The sequence below is a fragment of the Ornithorhynchus anatinus genome, chromosome 21 (genome assembly GCF_004115215.2).
Source record: "Ornithorhynchus anatinus isolate Pmale09 chromosome 21, mOrnAna1.pri.v4, whole genome shotgun sequence".
Classification (NCBI taxonomy): domain Eukaryota; kingdom Metazoa; phylum Chordata; class Mammalia; order Monotremata; family Ornithorhynchidae; genus Ornithorhynchus; species Ornithorhynchus anatinus.
The window spans coordinates 20,588,271-20,603,881 of NC_041748.1; the positions used below are offsets into that span (position 1 = coordinate 20,588,271).

Below are 15,611 nucleotides of genomic sequence, written 5' to 3' on the forward strand. Positions count from 1 at the left end.
TTTCGGGAGGGAAACGTCCTTGAGATTCACACAGTGTTCGACTGCAGGCGAAACCCCTTCGAGCTAGCCTGGAACCGACTCGGCAGGGAAAGAGAAAGACATTAAAAAAAAACACCTAAGCTAAGGTCGGTCGGCGGACAGGAAAATCATTTCCTCCGCTTTCTTTTTCTTTCTTACGGGCGTCATTGCCTCATCCTTCTCACCGAAGTAAGGAAGAGAGAAAGGGGGAGCGTACGGGGCTGAATCACTGTTCTGATGTTCCATATGGAACCCGTTAGCCCTCATGCCAAGCTCGGCTCTCCACGTCCTCCATCACATTCCGGCTCCTTTCTTCCCCAGCAGAGAGAATCTTCCATCTGCATGATGGAGTTAAGAGGCGAAATAGGCCATCTTTCCCCTTGGCCACGTCCCCCGCCCTGTTTTAATGGGATAATCCCTTATGCCCTTTAGAAACCGAGCTTCCCAAACTGAGAGGTTTTCGAGAACATATTAAACCCGGGCCAGAGATGATAATAACGACAACTGCGATATTAGTACAGGGCTTGATCTCGTTCTAGAGTTTATGAACTCCTTAGCACTGAGGTACATAGGCTCCCTCCACTTCTTCGTTTGGGCTGTGTTGTAAAGATTTTTTTAGGGTTTTTAGGATCTTTAGGGAAGCAGTGTGGCTCAGTGGAAAGAGCCCGGGCTTGGGAGTCAGAGGTCATGGGTTCTAATCCCAAGTCTGCCGCTTGTCAGCTGTGTGACTTTGGGCAAGTCATTTCACTTCTCCGGGCCTCCGTGACCTCATCTGTAAAATGGGGAGTAACACTGTGAGCCCCACGTGGGACAACCTGATCACCTTGTATCCCTACCAGCGCTTAGAACAGTGCTTTGCCCAGAGTAAGCGCTTAGCAAATGCCATTATTATTATTATTATTATTATTATTATTATTATTAACATCACAGTCACTACCTACTATTACTACCAACACTATACTACAACTATTACTACTGATAATAGTTATTATTATTATGGTATTTGTTAGGCGCTCACTATGTGCCAGGCACTGTATTAAGCACTGGGTGGATACAAGTAAAGCGGGTTGGACGCAGTCCCTGTCCCACATGGGGCTCACGGTCTCAATCCCCATTTTACAGATGAGGTAACCGAGGGTCAGAGAAGGGAAGTGACTTGCCCGAGGACACACAGCAGACAAGCCGCAGAGCCAACCTGCATAGAAACTGAGGGGCCCATCTGCCTCTGGAATCTTTCACATACCTGCGGTTAGAGCCCCAGATCCTAAAAACTGCTCCTAATTCCACTTCTTCCCTCCCTTTTTGGCTCTAGAAGCCCATTTTGGATCTAATTTTTATCGATGAGGACTGTGGATATAAGGGATTGGGCTAATTTCTGCATAAAAATTGCAGGAGGAGGTACTGCAAAAGAAAGGAAAGGAATAAGAGAAGCCATATTGTGTTTACGGGCTTGGGACGACTGTCTTGGGGAGCCTCATTGTGACGTTTCTGGGGTTTAGCAATCTCAGATCCTGCGGTAGCCAAAATGCCAGATAATTAAAAAATCTACATCATAGCGCGTCCAGTTCATTCAGAGGGTACGGTCACCTGCACACTGTCTGGAGCTGAACTGGATCGAATCCGCAGTGCTCTTTTCATTACACAACCCCAAGAGCACTAACCCAAGAGTGAGGGTCTGGGAGCCGGACGACTAGGTTCGAAACTCAAATCTGACACTAGCCTGCTGTGGGTATGACCTTGTGTGGGTCACAACTTCTCTAGGCCTCAGTCTCCCTCTCTGTCAAATCAATTGACAGTATCTATTGAGTGCTTACTGTGTGCAGAGCACATAGCAACGCAACAGATACATTCCCTGCCCAGAGCGAGTTTATGGCCTAGACGTTAATATAAATAAATTACAGCTACGTACGTAAGTGCCGTGGGGCCGGGAGGGGGAATTGAATAAAGGCAACAAGTCAGGGCGATGCAGAAGGGAGTGGGAGAAGAGGAAAGGAGAGGCTTAGTCAGGGAAGGCCTCTTGGAGGAGATGGGTCTTCGATAAGGCTTTGAAGGCGGGGAGAGGAATCGTCTGTCGGACTTGAGGGGGGGCGGGCGTTCCAGGCCAGAGGCAGGACGTGGGCGGGAGGTCGGCGGCCAGACAGACGAGCTGGAGGTCCAGTGAATAGGCTGGCATCAGGGGAACGAAATGTGGGGGCTGCGTTGTAGTGGGAAAGCGGAGAGGTGCCGGGGGGGGGGGGGGCGGCGAGGGGATGAGGGCTTTAAAGCCGACGGTGAGGAGCTTCTGTCTGATGCGGAGGTGGATGAACAACCACCGGAGGTTTTTGAGGAGTGGGGAAACGTGGACCGAACAATTCTGCAGAAAAATGATCCACGCAGCAGAACGGAGTATGGACTGGGGCGGAGAGAGCCAGGAGGCCGGGAGGTCAGCGAGGAGGTTGATACGGGAATCGAGATGAGTGCTTGGAATCATGTGATAGCAGTTTGGATGGAGAGGAAAGGGCGCATTTCAGCCACGTTGTGAAGATTGAACTGACAGCATTCAGCGATAGATCGAATATGTGGGTTGGATGAGAGAGAGTCAAGGATAATAGCAAGGTTACGGGCTTGTGAGGCAGGAGGCGGGAAGGATGGTGGTGCCGTCTACAGTGACGGAAAAGTCAGGGGAAGGGCAGGGTTTGGATCGGAAGAGTTCTGTTTTGGACACGATAAGTTTGAGGTGACGGCGGGACATCAGTGGAGATGTCTTGAAAGCAAGAGGAGATGTGAAACTGCAGAGAGGGAGAGAGCGCGGGGGTGGAGTTGTTGATTTGGGAGTCATCTGCATAGAGGTGGTAGTTGAAATCATGTAAGCGAATGAGTTCTCCAAGGGAGTGGGTGTAGATGGAGACTAGAAGGGGACCCGGAACTGAACCTTGAGGGACCCCCACAGCTAGGGGGTGGGAAGCAGAGGAGGAGCCGGCGAAAGCGACTGAGAATGAGCGGCCAGAGAGCTGGGAGGAGAAGCAGGAGAGGACAGGGTCAGTGGGGCCGAGGTTGGAGAGTGTTTTCAGGTCCTCAGTGACGAAGGCCGGAGCGAGGTCCGGGAGGAATAAGATGGAATAGAAGCCGGTGAATTTGGCGAGGAGATCATTTGCGACCTTTAAGAGGGTGGTTTCCGCGGAATGAAGGGGACGGGATTTAGATAGGAGCGGCAGGAAGCCAGACGAGAGATGGGCAAGGACAGAATTGGAGGAGAGGAACTTGTGACAGTGGGTGCAGACAACTCGCTCGAGGACTCTGTAGAGGAACGGTAGGAGGGAGCTGGGGCGATCACTGGAGGGAGTCGTGGGATCGAGGGAGGGTGTTTTTTTTTTAGGATAGGGGAGACCTGGGTATGTTGGAGAGCAGAGAAGAAGCCACTGGAGAGTGAACAGTTAAAGATGGCGAATAGAGAGGGAAGAAGGGAGCAGGCAAGTGTCAAATGGAGATTATATCCTTGTTCTTCCACCTACTGAGACTGTGAATCTCTTGTGGGACAGGGACTGTATCCAACCTGATTAACTTGCATCTACCCCAGTCCTTAGAAGAAGAGGTGGACTATTAGAAAGAGCTCGTGCCTGAGAATCAGGAGACCTGGGTTCTAATACCAGCGGGGCTTAGTGGAAAGAATCCGGGCTTGGGAGTCAGAGGACTTGGGTTCTAATCCCGACTCTGCCACTTTTCCGCTGCGTGATCTTGGGCAAGCCTCTTAACTTCTCTGTGCCTCAGTGACCTCATCTGTAAAATGGGGATTAAGACTGTGAGCCCCACATGGGACAATCTGATTACCTTGTATCTACCCCAGCGCTTAGAACAGTGCTTGGCACATAGTAAACTCTTAACAAATACCATTATTATTATTATTATTATTATTATTATTATTGTCTGGTGTGGTACCTTGGGCAGATCATTTCAGTTCCCTCGCTTGCAAAATGGGGATTGCCAAACCTCTTCTCCCTGCTACTTGGGACTGTGAGCCTCACGTGAGACCTGATTATCTTGTATCTACCCTAGTGCTTAGTACAGTGTTTGGCACATACGGAGCACTCAACAAAAACCACATTACTATTATTATGATCATCACTGATACATCTTGGCATGAAGGAAGGGCTTAACAAACATTACTATCATTTTGATAGTTACTATTATCAAAGCTCTTCTTCTCGTACACTTTCCAGGGAACGTTACCGAATTTAAATGCCGGAGTCACAGTCCTTTTTCACTTAGAGGTACAAGTTGCAAAGTCTCTCCCGGTTTGAACACCTCCTTGCCTCTCCCTTTTAAGGATTTTGACTAGATTAGAGTAGTTCAAGCTCACTGACATTTTATTTTTTCAAGGTATTGGTTAAGTGATTCCTAAAAAGTGCTACTTAGAGAAGCAGCATGGCTTGCTGGATAGAGCCCGGGCCTGGGAGTCACAAAGACCCGGGATGTAATCCTGACTCCGCTACGTGTCTGCTGTGTGACCCTGGGCAAGTCACTTCACTTCTCTGGGCCTCAGTTCCCTCATCTGTACGGTGGGGATGAAGACTAGGAGCCCAGTGTGGGACAGGGACCGTGTCCAACCCGATTATCTTGTATCTACCCCACCACTTAGAACAGTGCCTGGCACCTAGTAAGTGCTTAATAAATACCATTATGATTACTATGTGCCAGACACTAAACTAAGCACTGGGGACAAGGTAGTCAGGTTGAACACAGTCCCTGTCCCACACTAGGCTCAGAGTCTTCATCTTCATTTTCCAGATGAGGTAACTGAGACCCAGAGAAGTTAAGTGACTTGACCAAGGCCGGAGAGCAGACAAGTGAGAAGAAGAAGTGCTCATTGATAGAGCACGGGCCTGGGAGCCAGAAGGACCTGGGTTCTAATCCTGGCTCTGCCCCTGGCTGCTACCTCGCGCAATTCACTTAACTTTTCTGTGTCTCGGTGCCCTCATCTGTAAACTGGGGATAAGACTTCTGAGCCTCATGTGGGACAGGGACTGTGTTCAACTTGATTAAGTTGCATCTACCCCAGCACTCAGTACAGTGCCTGACACATAGTAAGCGATTAAATACCATAAAAAAGGGCTTCCCCAACTCAGCCCCCACTTCCTCTCCACCAGCTGTCATATTGTACTCTCCCAAGTGCTCACTGCAGTGGTTTGCACCCACTAGGTGCTCAATAAATACCATTGATTGAAAAAAACTACTTACTCTCTTTGTCTAGGGGAGTGTCTATCAAAGCCATCCTCTAAACAGCAACGAACGCAGATGATTTTCCCAGTTTCCATATCCCGTCGTGGAGACCCTGGTCAAAGCATCAAAGAAATCAAAGATTTAACTACCCATCAGGCCTGTTCAATTTAATCTTAATCTTTACACGGAAGGAATAAACTAAGTAGCGTCGGTATTTACTCAACACCCACTGGACTAAACGCTTGAGGAAATCACAAATACACTTGAAACATATTCACTGCCCACAAGGAGTCTACTGTGAAGTACTCTGGACAATGCTCGGCGCATAGTAAACACCGGATAAATTCCATTGGATGATCTTTTTTACAGTATTTGGTAAGCACTTACTAGGTGCCAGGCACTGTTCTAAGCACTGGGGTAGTTACAAGGCAATCAGGATGGACACAGTCCGTGTCCCTCATGTGGCTCGCAGCCTTCATCCCCATTTTAAGGATGAGGGAACTGAGGCCCAGAGAAAAGTGAAGTGACTTACCCAAGGTCACCCAGCAGATGAGTGGCGGAGCCGGGATTAGAAACCAGGTCCTTCTGACTCCCAATATAATGGGAGGGTTTTACACTCTTAACTCCTTGTGGGCAGACTGTTAACTCCTTGTGGGCAGGCATGAGGTCAACTAATTCCTCCTAACACTCAGTACAGTGCTCAGCAGAGCCTATCGATCGACTGATTAGTGAAAAAATAGCCTCATATCTACAGGAATGACTTGGACAGTTTTTAAAATGTCCATTTCTCCTTAACGATTTTTTCCTTCATTTCTTTTTTCTTTTTTAATTTGTTTCGCTCTGCTCACAAAAGGTGCTCAGTATAGTCTACTGGGTGACTGATTAATGAAACAATCATCTCATATCTATAGGAGCAACGTGGGCAGTTTTCAAAATGTCCATTTTCCCTTTAGGTTTCTTTCTTCCTTTTTTTTTTGTTATTGTTGTTCGCTCCACTCACAGAAGGCGCTCAGTATGGTCTATTGATCGACTGGTTAACGAAGCAAACACCTCATATCTAAAGGAATAACTTGGGCAGTTTTCCAAATGGCAATTTCCCCTTAAGGATTTTTTGCTTTCCCTTTACTCTTTTTTTATTTGTTTCCCCGCAAGCGGATTAGAACTGGCATTCAAACCAGATCTGAACTTCTACCATTCCCTGGAGGCTCTTCGGATTATTTACTCTGGATCTACCAAATCTGCCTCCAGAGCTGACTCTAGATCGGATTTCTAACAAATGCAAATACCTCGTCAGTCAATTCGAGCTATTTTATTGTGGTTTAGAAGGAAGGGAGGAAGGAGGAGGGCAGCATGTACTCTATTTGAATTTTGTGACCTTTCCAAACACATGCTTGCTACTGACTCTGTTCCTCTGCAGTTGGAAATCAAAACCCTTCCCTTAGATTCAGCTGGCATAAATTGGATTTTGTCAGATATCAGAAAGTTGCTGGCTCCTGACATCGGGTGTTGCTTCGGGAGGTGGTGCAGTGGAAAGAGCTGGGAGTCAGGGGACCTGGGTGATGGGGCCCGGGCCTGGGAGTCAGAGGGTCATGGGTTCTAATCCCGACTCCGTCACGTGACTGTTGGGTGACCTTGGGCAATTCACTTCACTTCTCTGGGCCTCAGTTCCCTCATCGGTAAAATGGGATTAAAAAGCTCTCTGTGGGACAGGGACTGGGCCCAATCCGATTATCTTGTATCTACCCCGGTGTTTCGAACAGTGCCTGGCACATAATAAGTGCTGAACAAATACCACAATAATAATTATTATTAGTCTCAACCTTTTTGTCTGCTGACTGACCACAAGCAAGTGATCGAATCGCTCTAAACCTCAGTTTCCTCATCTGTAAAATGGGGATAAGACATCTTCTGCCCTCCTCTTTCAGGTTGTGAGCTCTGTGAGCTCAGAAGGGAACTGTCTGAGCTGGTTACTTTACATCCATTCAATAGTATTTATTGAGCGCTTACTATGTGCACAGCACTGTACTAAGCGCTTGGAATGTACAATTCACAATGGAATGTACATCTACCATCGCTTAGCAGAATGTCCAGCACAACAAAAATGCGGATGGTTAGTAAATTATAATACATCACTATACAATAACGATGATGATGGGCTTTGGAAAAAGTAAAGCACTCTGGAAAAAAAGCATTATTATTTCAAGTCTTCTCATTCCACAAATGTCTTCAAATGGGAGCACGCTAACAGGAAACAGATTTGGGCAAATCAATCACAGGAATTTATCGAATGCTTACTCAGTGCAGAACACTGTTCTAAGGGCTGGGGAGAGTACCTTAGAATAAACAGATAAAATCTCTGGCCTCAGGGAGTTTATAATTTAGTGGCTAAGAAAGCGGTTCCCCTCTCAGAGTCACATCTGCAGGGTTTCCAGTCCTCTACCAGTCTCGCCTATGGGAGGGAGAGTCAAGCAGAGGCCTGTCCGTTCCATTCCTAGCTTGGCCAGTGGCTAGCGAGCGGCAGGCCACCTGCTACTAGTCAAAACTCACCCGTGCCGGGCAGCAGCGGCACGGGAGAGAGTCGAGGGCGGAGACTCGAGTTTACTGCGCGGAAGGCGGCGACGGTAAACGGGTTCGGGATTTTTCCTGAGTAAACTCTATGGATCCACTACCAGAACGATGGCAGATGGAGAGCGGGGCGTTCTGGGAGAGATGTGTCCGTGGTGTCGCTATGGGTCGGAAACGACTCGACGGCATAAGACAAGAGAAGAAAGCTGTTTGAAAATACATCTCAACAGCCCAAATATTTTGCAAAGAACTTACCATCAGGCGGCTTTTTTTTTTTTGCATTTTGTTGGACGGAGGTGTTTGCAGCAGCTTGAACATGCTCATTTCCCTCTCGAGAACATTTCCTTCTACTGCGAGGGGGTCTCGGGTCCTGATGAGATAGTTGCATGGAAAAGAGAAGTATCATGGCCTAGTAGATAGAGCACCGACCTGGTAGTCAGAAGGAGCCCGGTTCTAATCCTGTCTGCGCCGCTTGTGCTCTGTGTGACCTTGGGCATGTCACTTCACTTCCCTGGGCCTCAGGTACCTCATCTAGAAAATGGGAATTAAAACCGTGAGCTCCATGTGGGACAGGGACCATGTCCAACCTGATTATCTTGCTTAGTATAGTGCCTGGCACAGACTAAGTGTGCAACAAAAACCTTAATTTAATTTTTATATTTATAAAAACATTAAAAGACCCTCCCTGTTCTCTCTCCTGTTTGGATTGTGAGCCCTGTGTGGGACAGGGACTGTGATAATAATAATAATAATAACGATGGAATTTGTTAAGCACTTGCTATGTGCCAAGCACTGTTCTAAACCTGGAGGTAGATACACGGAAATCAGGTTGTCCCACTTGGGGTTTCCCAGTCTTAATCCCCATTTTTACAGATGAAGTAACTGAGGCACAGAGAAGTGAAGTGACTTGCCCAAAGTTATACAGCTGACAAGTGGCAGAGGCAGGATTAGAACCCACGACCTCTGACTTCCAAGCCCGTGCTCTTTCCACTTATTGTTTTGAATGTACTCCAGCTCTCAGTACTACTTGGGCAGTACAGCCTAGTGAAAAGAGCCCGGGCCTGTGGGTCAAAGTTCCTCCTCCTTTCCAGCTCCTCCTCTCGCCTGCTGCGTGACCTCGGACAAGTCAGTTCACTTCTCTGGGCCTCAATTTCCTCATCTGAAAAATGGATTCGATCCATGTCTTTCCAGGGAAGGTACAAGATAATCAGGTCGCACATGGGGCTCACAGTCTAAGTGGGAGGGAGAAGAGATACTGAAGCCCCATTTTACAGATGAGGGAACTGAGGCACAGAGAAGTTAAGGGATTCGCGTAAGGTCACACGGCGCACAAGAGACGGAGCTGGGGTTAGAACCCAGGTGCTCTGTCTCCCAGGCCTGTGCTCTCTCCATTAGGCCATCCCGCTTCCTGTGCTTGACACATAGTAAGGGCTTAACAAATATCGCAATTATTATCTGTAGGCTGATTTGCAGAATTATATTGTGATCTGAATGTTGGAGGTAGGAGGTCACAACTTGGCTTTTGGGGGTGAGCAAGAGTGAGGACAAGTTGGTGTCTTGTAGTAGAAAAGAGAGCAAGGGCAGTGTGGGGAAGAGGAAAGAAGAAAAAAGAGTCCCCCCACCTCTACTCCCAACCAAGTAACTCATCCCCACAACTCTCCTCCCAATCATTGCTATGGTTTCGCAGAATGATTAAATTTATTATCATCTCCCCTACATATACCATAACTGTGGTATTTATAAACCATTTGTGTTAGCGCTGGGGTAGAAATGAGATTATCAGTTCCTCCGAGAAGGCATGATTATGCCCACTTCACAAATGAACAAACCGAGGCCCAAAGCAGGCGAGTGACTTTCCCGAGGTCACTCAGCAGACCGGTGGCAGAGCTGAGATTAGAACCTGGGTCTCCTGACATCCAGCCTTGGGATCCTTCCCTTAGACCTCATTGATTAAGCTCCTCAATTTCCTCCTTTCCCACGCTCTTTTCCGTCACCCTGACTCTCTCCCATTATTCACCCCTCCTCCCAGTCCCACAGCCCTAACGTCCATATCTGTAATTTATCTCTTTTCACGTCTGACTTCCCCCTTTTAGACCGTTAGCACGTTGTGGGCAGGGAATGTGTCTATTTATTGTTGTATTGTCCTCTCCCAAGTGCTTAGTACAGTGCTCTGCACACAGTAACTGCTCAATAAATACTACAGAACGAATGAATCCGGCGTGGTTCGAAGTGTTCAATTCTGCCCCTTCTCTACCCACCAACCCCATAAATAGTATTTTCTGGGGCCGGTACAGTCCAAATGCCAAGAAGACATTTTGAAGTCTGCTGAAAACTCAGATCACGTTCGTGGAACTTTCGGGCTGAATTTTGGATGTTTCCCCAGGCTTAGTGTAGTTTCTATTGATGTGAACTGCCAACCAAAATGGAAACCAATTTTTTTATCAAAGGAGAAACACCCAGTGAAGCATGGAGGCTCTAATGTCTTGTGAACCAAAATCAGAGCAAGAGTTAGAGGAGACATTCGTGAAACAAAACCCCCAAACTCTGCACACTCCTCCCAACTAGAAGAGTACAAACAATGAGCTAATGTGAGACTGAGATAAGCCTGTTGGGGTGAATTTCGGGGAGCGAAAGAGGGAAGCAGCATGGCCTAGTGGTTAGAGCCTGGGCCTGAGAGTCAGAAAGGCCTGGGTTCTAATCTCTTCTCCACCCCGTGTCTGCTCTCGGGTAAGTCGCCTTACTTCTCTGGGCCGTTTACCTCCTCTGTAAAATAGGAATGAAGACTGTGAGCTCCATGTGGGACAGGGACTGTGTCCAACCTGATTAATTACATCTACCTCAGCGCTTAGTACAGTGCCTGGCACATAGAGAAGCAGTGTGGCTCAGTGGCAAGAGCCCAGGCTTGGGAGTCAGAGGTCATGAGTTCGAATCCCACCTCCGCCGCTTGCCAGCTGTGTGACTTTAGGCAAGTCGCTTAACTTCTCTGTGCCTCAGTTCCCTCATCTGTAAAATGGGGATTAAAACTGTGAGCCTCACACGGGACAACCTGATCCCCTTGTATCCCCCCAGCGCTTGGAACAGTGCTCTGCACATAGTAAGCACTTAACAAATACCAACATTATTATTATAGTAGAAGCTTAACAAATACCATTAAAATAAAAAAGGGAGAGAAAAGAGTCCAGATGAGATTGACAATGGCTGGGGTCTTTTTCCGTCCCTCTGATTACCGGACAAATCTCAGACCGATGTAACACAACACCCGACAGGAGCAGAAGCAGTATGGAGCTCCCCTTTTCCCTCTGCTCCCTCTACACCCCCTTTACCTCTCTGCAGCTAAACCCTCTTCTCCCCCCTTTCCCTCTTCTCCTCCCCCTCTCCCGTCCTATCCCCTCAGCACTGTATTCGTCCGCTCAACTGTATATATCTTCATCACCCTATTTTGTTTAATGAGATGTACATCACCCCGATTCTATTTATTTGCTATTGTTTTAATGAGATGTTCTTCCCCTCGATTCTATTTATTGCCATTGTTCTTGTCTGTCCGTCTCCCCCGATTAGACCGTGAGCCCATCAAAGAGCAGGGACTGTCTCTATCTGTTGCCGATTTGTACATTCCAAGCACTTAGTACAGTGCTCTGCGCATAGTAAGCGCTCAATAAATACTATTAAATGAATGAATGAATGAATGAATAGTGGATAGAGCCCAGGCCTGGGAGTCAGAAAGATCTGAGTTCTAATCCTGAATCTGCCACGTCTGCTGTGTGACCGTGGGCAAGTCACTTTACTTCTCTGGGCCTGTTACCTCATCTGTCAAATGGGGATTAAGATGAGGGAGTCCCATGTGGGACGGGGACTGTGTTCAACCAGATTGGCTTCTGTCTACCTCAGCGCTTAGTGCAGTGCCCGGCACATTGTAAGCACCTAACAAATACCAATACAAATAAATAAAATGAAAAAGAATGAGGACAGGGCCTGAAGGAATTAGGCCATGCAAGAAGTAGACTTCCACAAGTCTTACCTGCCCACGGAAGGCTTTCATCTCCCACCAGAAGACTGGAAAGCAGAGAGTCACATCAAGGATTTGGGCTGGATAGGTTTTTAGAAGATCTCTGTCTTACTCCACCGAATCCTGTGGAAGCAAGAACATCCATGGAATCACCGCAGAGTAGCACTCGAAGATTCCGAGAAGCAGGAGGCCGAGCGGAAAGCCTACGGAACTGGGAGTCAGGGGACCTGGGTTCTCATCCCGACTCCACCAATGACCCGCTGGATGATTTGGGGCAAGTCACTTCACTTCTCTGGGCTTCAGTTCCCTCATCTGCAAAATGGGGATTCGATACCTGTTCTCCCTCCTACTTAGACTGTGAGCCCCACGTGGGACAGGGACTGAGTCCGACTTGCTTACCTTGTCTCTATGCCAGCCGTGAACCCTTATAATAACGATGGCATTTTTGAGGCATTTACTATGTGCCAGGCTCTGTATTAAACACTGGAGTGGATACAAGCAAATCGAGTTGGACACAGTCCCCGTCCGAGGTGGGGCTCACAGTCTCAATCTTGGAGAAGCAGCACGGCATAGTGGCTAGAGTCCGGGCCTGGGAGTCAGAAGGTCACGGGTTTCTGTGGGCAAGTGACTTGCCCACAGTCACACAGCTGACAAGTGGCAGAGCCGGGATTCGAACGCATGATCTCTGACTCCCAAGCCCGTGTCCTTTCCACTGAGCCAGGCTGCTTCTCAAAATATGCACATATATACACAAGTGCTGTGGGGCAGGGAGGTGGGGTAGAGTAAAGGGAGCGGGTCGGGGCGATGGGGAGGGGAGGGAGAGCAGAGAAAAAGGGGGGCTTAGTCTGGGAAGGCCTCATGGAGGAGGTGAGCTTTCAGTAGGGTTCTGAAGGGGGGAAGTGTGATAGTTTGGCGGGTTTGAGAAGGGAGGGCGTTCCAGGCCAGAGGCGGGACGTGGAGCCGGGGTCGACGGCGGGACAGACGAGAACGAGGCCCGGTGAGGAGGTGAGCGGCGGCAGAGGAGCGGAGTGCGCGGGCTGGGCTGGAGAAGGAGAGAAGGGAGGTGAGGTAGGAGGGGGCGAGGGGATGGACAGCTTTGAAGCCAAGAGTGAGGAGTTTTTGCTTGATATGGAAGTTGATAGGCAACCACGGGAGAGTTCTGAGGAGGGGATGACATGCCCAGAACGTCTCTGTACTGTCCTCTCCCCAGTGCTTAGTACAGTGCTCGGCACACAGTAAGCGCTCAATCAATACGACCGACCGACTCCGAGAAACCGACTGCCCCGGCCCGCCCCACCGGAGTCTCTAATCCCGGCTCAGGATGGAGAGGGGCAAGGAGGGAAGAAAGAGGGGCAGAAAGCCCTCCCCCGAGGCTCTGCCCAAGACGGCTTTGATGTTCTATCCCCTTCTAGCCGAATAAATAGATCTATTACAGTTTTTAATTTAAAAAGCCAGATTCAAAATGGATGGGAAAATTATTCCTCGACAGGAGGCTTAGTGTTAAGGAGGAGGATTCTTCCAATCGCATCTGCCAGAGACGCTGCCAAAAGACAAAAGTTTTCTGGGCATCGCAGTCTGTTCTGATTAAACTGGATGGCGGGGCGTGTGTTCTGACTGATCTTTTGAATATTTTTGTACCTTGAAAAGTCAGAAGGTGTCTTAAGAGTGGTTGCTTGCAGACACTGTCCTCCAAAAAATGTTTTTAATTCACAGACTGCCTGGCTTCTAAGGAGCTCAGGCACAGAGACTATTTAGCCCTCTTATAAGCTCGGTGAGGGAGGGAATCGAATTTATAATAATAATAATCTTAGTATTTATTAAGCACTTACTATGTGCCAAGCGCTGTTGTAAGCGCTGGGGTAGATACAGGGTGATCAGGTTGTCCCACATGGGGCTCCCGCTTTTAATCCCCATTTTCCAGATGAGGTAACGAGGTACAGAGAAGTTAAGTGACTTGCCCGAAGACACACAGCAGGCAAGTGGCGGAGGCGGGATTTGAACCCACGCCCTCTGACTCCCAAGCCCCCGCTCTTTCCACAAATAATAATAATAATAATGATGTTGGTATTTGTTAAGCGCTTACTATGTGCCGAGCACTGTTCTAAGCGCTGGGGTAGACATAGGGGAATCAGGTTGTCCCACGTGGGGCTCACAGTCTTAATCCCCATTTTACAGATGAGGGAACTGAGGCACAGAGAAGTGAAGTGACTTGCCCACAGTCACACAGCCGACAAGTGGCAGAGCTGGGATTCGAACTCATGAGCCCTGACTCCAAAGCCCGTGCTCTTTCCACTGAGCCACGCTGCTTCTCTACAAAGCCACGCTGCTTCTCCCCACAACCCCTTCGACTAAGGGGGAGAAAGTCACAGAGGGATTAAGTCCCTTTCTCAGAGCCACACGGCTCTGAGAGGAGGTGCTCACACGCCGTGGAATTTCATTCAATAGTATTTATTGAGCGCTTACTATGTGCAGAGCACTGTACTAAGCGATTGGAATGGACAAATCAGCAACAGATAGAGACAGTCCCTGCCCTTTGATGGGCTTACAGTCTAATCGTTGGACGCTGTATTGAAGAACGCTTTCTCCTTGGCTTTTTTTAAAAAATGGTATTTGTTAAGCGCTTACAGTGGGACAGGGACTATACTAAGCGCTGAGTCCCAGGCCTGTGCTGTTTCCACTAGGCTACGCTTTACTCTCCTGATTGCTTTGTACAGTGCTTTGGACATACGAAGCATTCAATGAAGACCACCGAGTAAGAGATAGAAGCAGCTTGGCCTACTGGATAGAGCACAGGCCTGGGAGTCAGAAGGATCTGGGTTCTAATCTGACTCCGCCATTCGTCTGCTGTGTGATCTCGGGTGAGTCACTTCACTTCTCTGGGCCTCGGTTCCCTCACCTGTAAAATGGGGATGGCGACTGTAAACCCTACATGGGACAGGACCGTGTCCAACTTGATTATCTTGCATCAACCCGAACGCTTGGTACAGTGCCTGGCACATAGTAAGAGCTTAACAGATACCATTAAAAAAGGATTTAGACACAAGAGTGGTTATTATTATTATTATTATGGGTATTTGTTAAGCTCTTATTAAGGGTCAAGCACCGTTCTAATAATAAGTAAAACAACTCTGGTACTCATTAAGTGCTTACTATGTGCTAAGCACCATTCGCAACACCAAGGTAGACACGAGTTAAGCGGGTTGGATACAGTCCCAGTCCCACACCGACCTCACACTCTCAGTCCTTATTTTTTACAGATGTGGTAACTGAGGCCCAGAGAAGTGAAGTGATTTGTCCAAGGTCACGGAGCAGACATGTGGCGGGGCCGGATTTCGAACCCAGGACCTTCCGATTCCCAGGCCCGGATTCTAGCCACGAGGCCGTGCCGCTTCTGGTATGCGAGGTAGTCATGTGAAGGGAGAGGGAGTTCCAGGCAGGAGGGAGAGCGTGAGGAAAGGCTGGGTAATGGGAGAGGGACGGGAGAGAATAGAGAGGGCAGAGATCTCCAAGAGCGGGCTGCGGGCGAGACTCCCCCGCTGTGGGCAGAGATCTCCTGCAGTGGAGGACTTGGGGGGAGACTCTGCTGTGGGCAGAGATCCTCTGCAGTGGCTTCGGGACGGGGAGGACTCCGCCATGACTTTTCCCCGAGAGACGGATCAAAGCCCAGCCTCGGGGAAACCCGTCGATCCAGCCCGGGCTCGGCGGTTCTCTGAGAACCTTCTGGAAGGCGGGTGAGGGGCCAGGCTGACTTTTAAGGATTGATCGAAACCTACAGGGTAGGAGGAGGAAGGGGAAGGGCCCGTTCTTATTATCGTCTGAGCTGGAG

At 48.7% G+C, this 15,611-nt stretch overlaps 1 long non-coding RNA gene across 1 annotated transcript in view; it reads right to left on the minus strand.

The window, feature by feature from the left end:
* LOC103168519 overlaps positions 1-15,611 on the minus strand; it is a 51,001-nt gene that overhangs the window by 15,476 nt on the left and 19,914 nt on the right. The window contains exons 4-6 of the long non-coding RNA XR_003754200.1: positions 11,798-11,908; positions 8,035-8,149; positions 5,233-5,326 (exon numbers count right to left, since the gene is read on the minus strand). This is a non-coding gene — a long non-coding RNA (uncharacterized LOC103168519). The remainder of the gene's footprint in view (positions 1-5,232; positions 5,327-8,034; positions 8,150-11,797; positions 11,909-15,611) is intronic.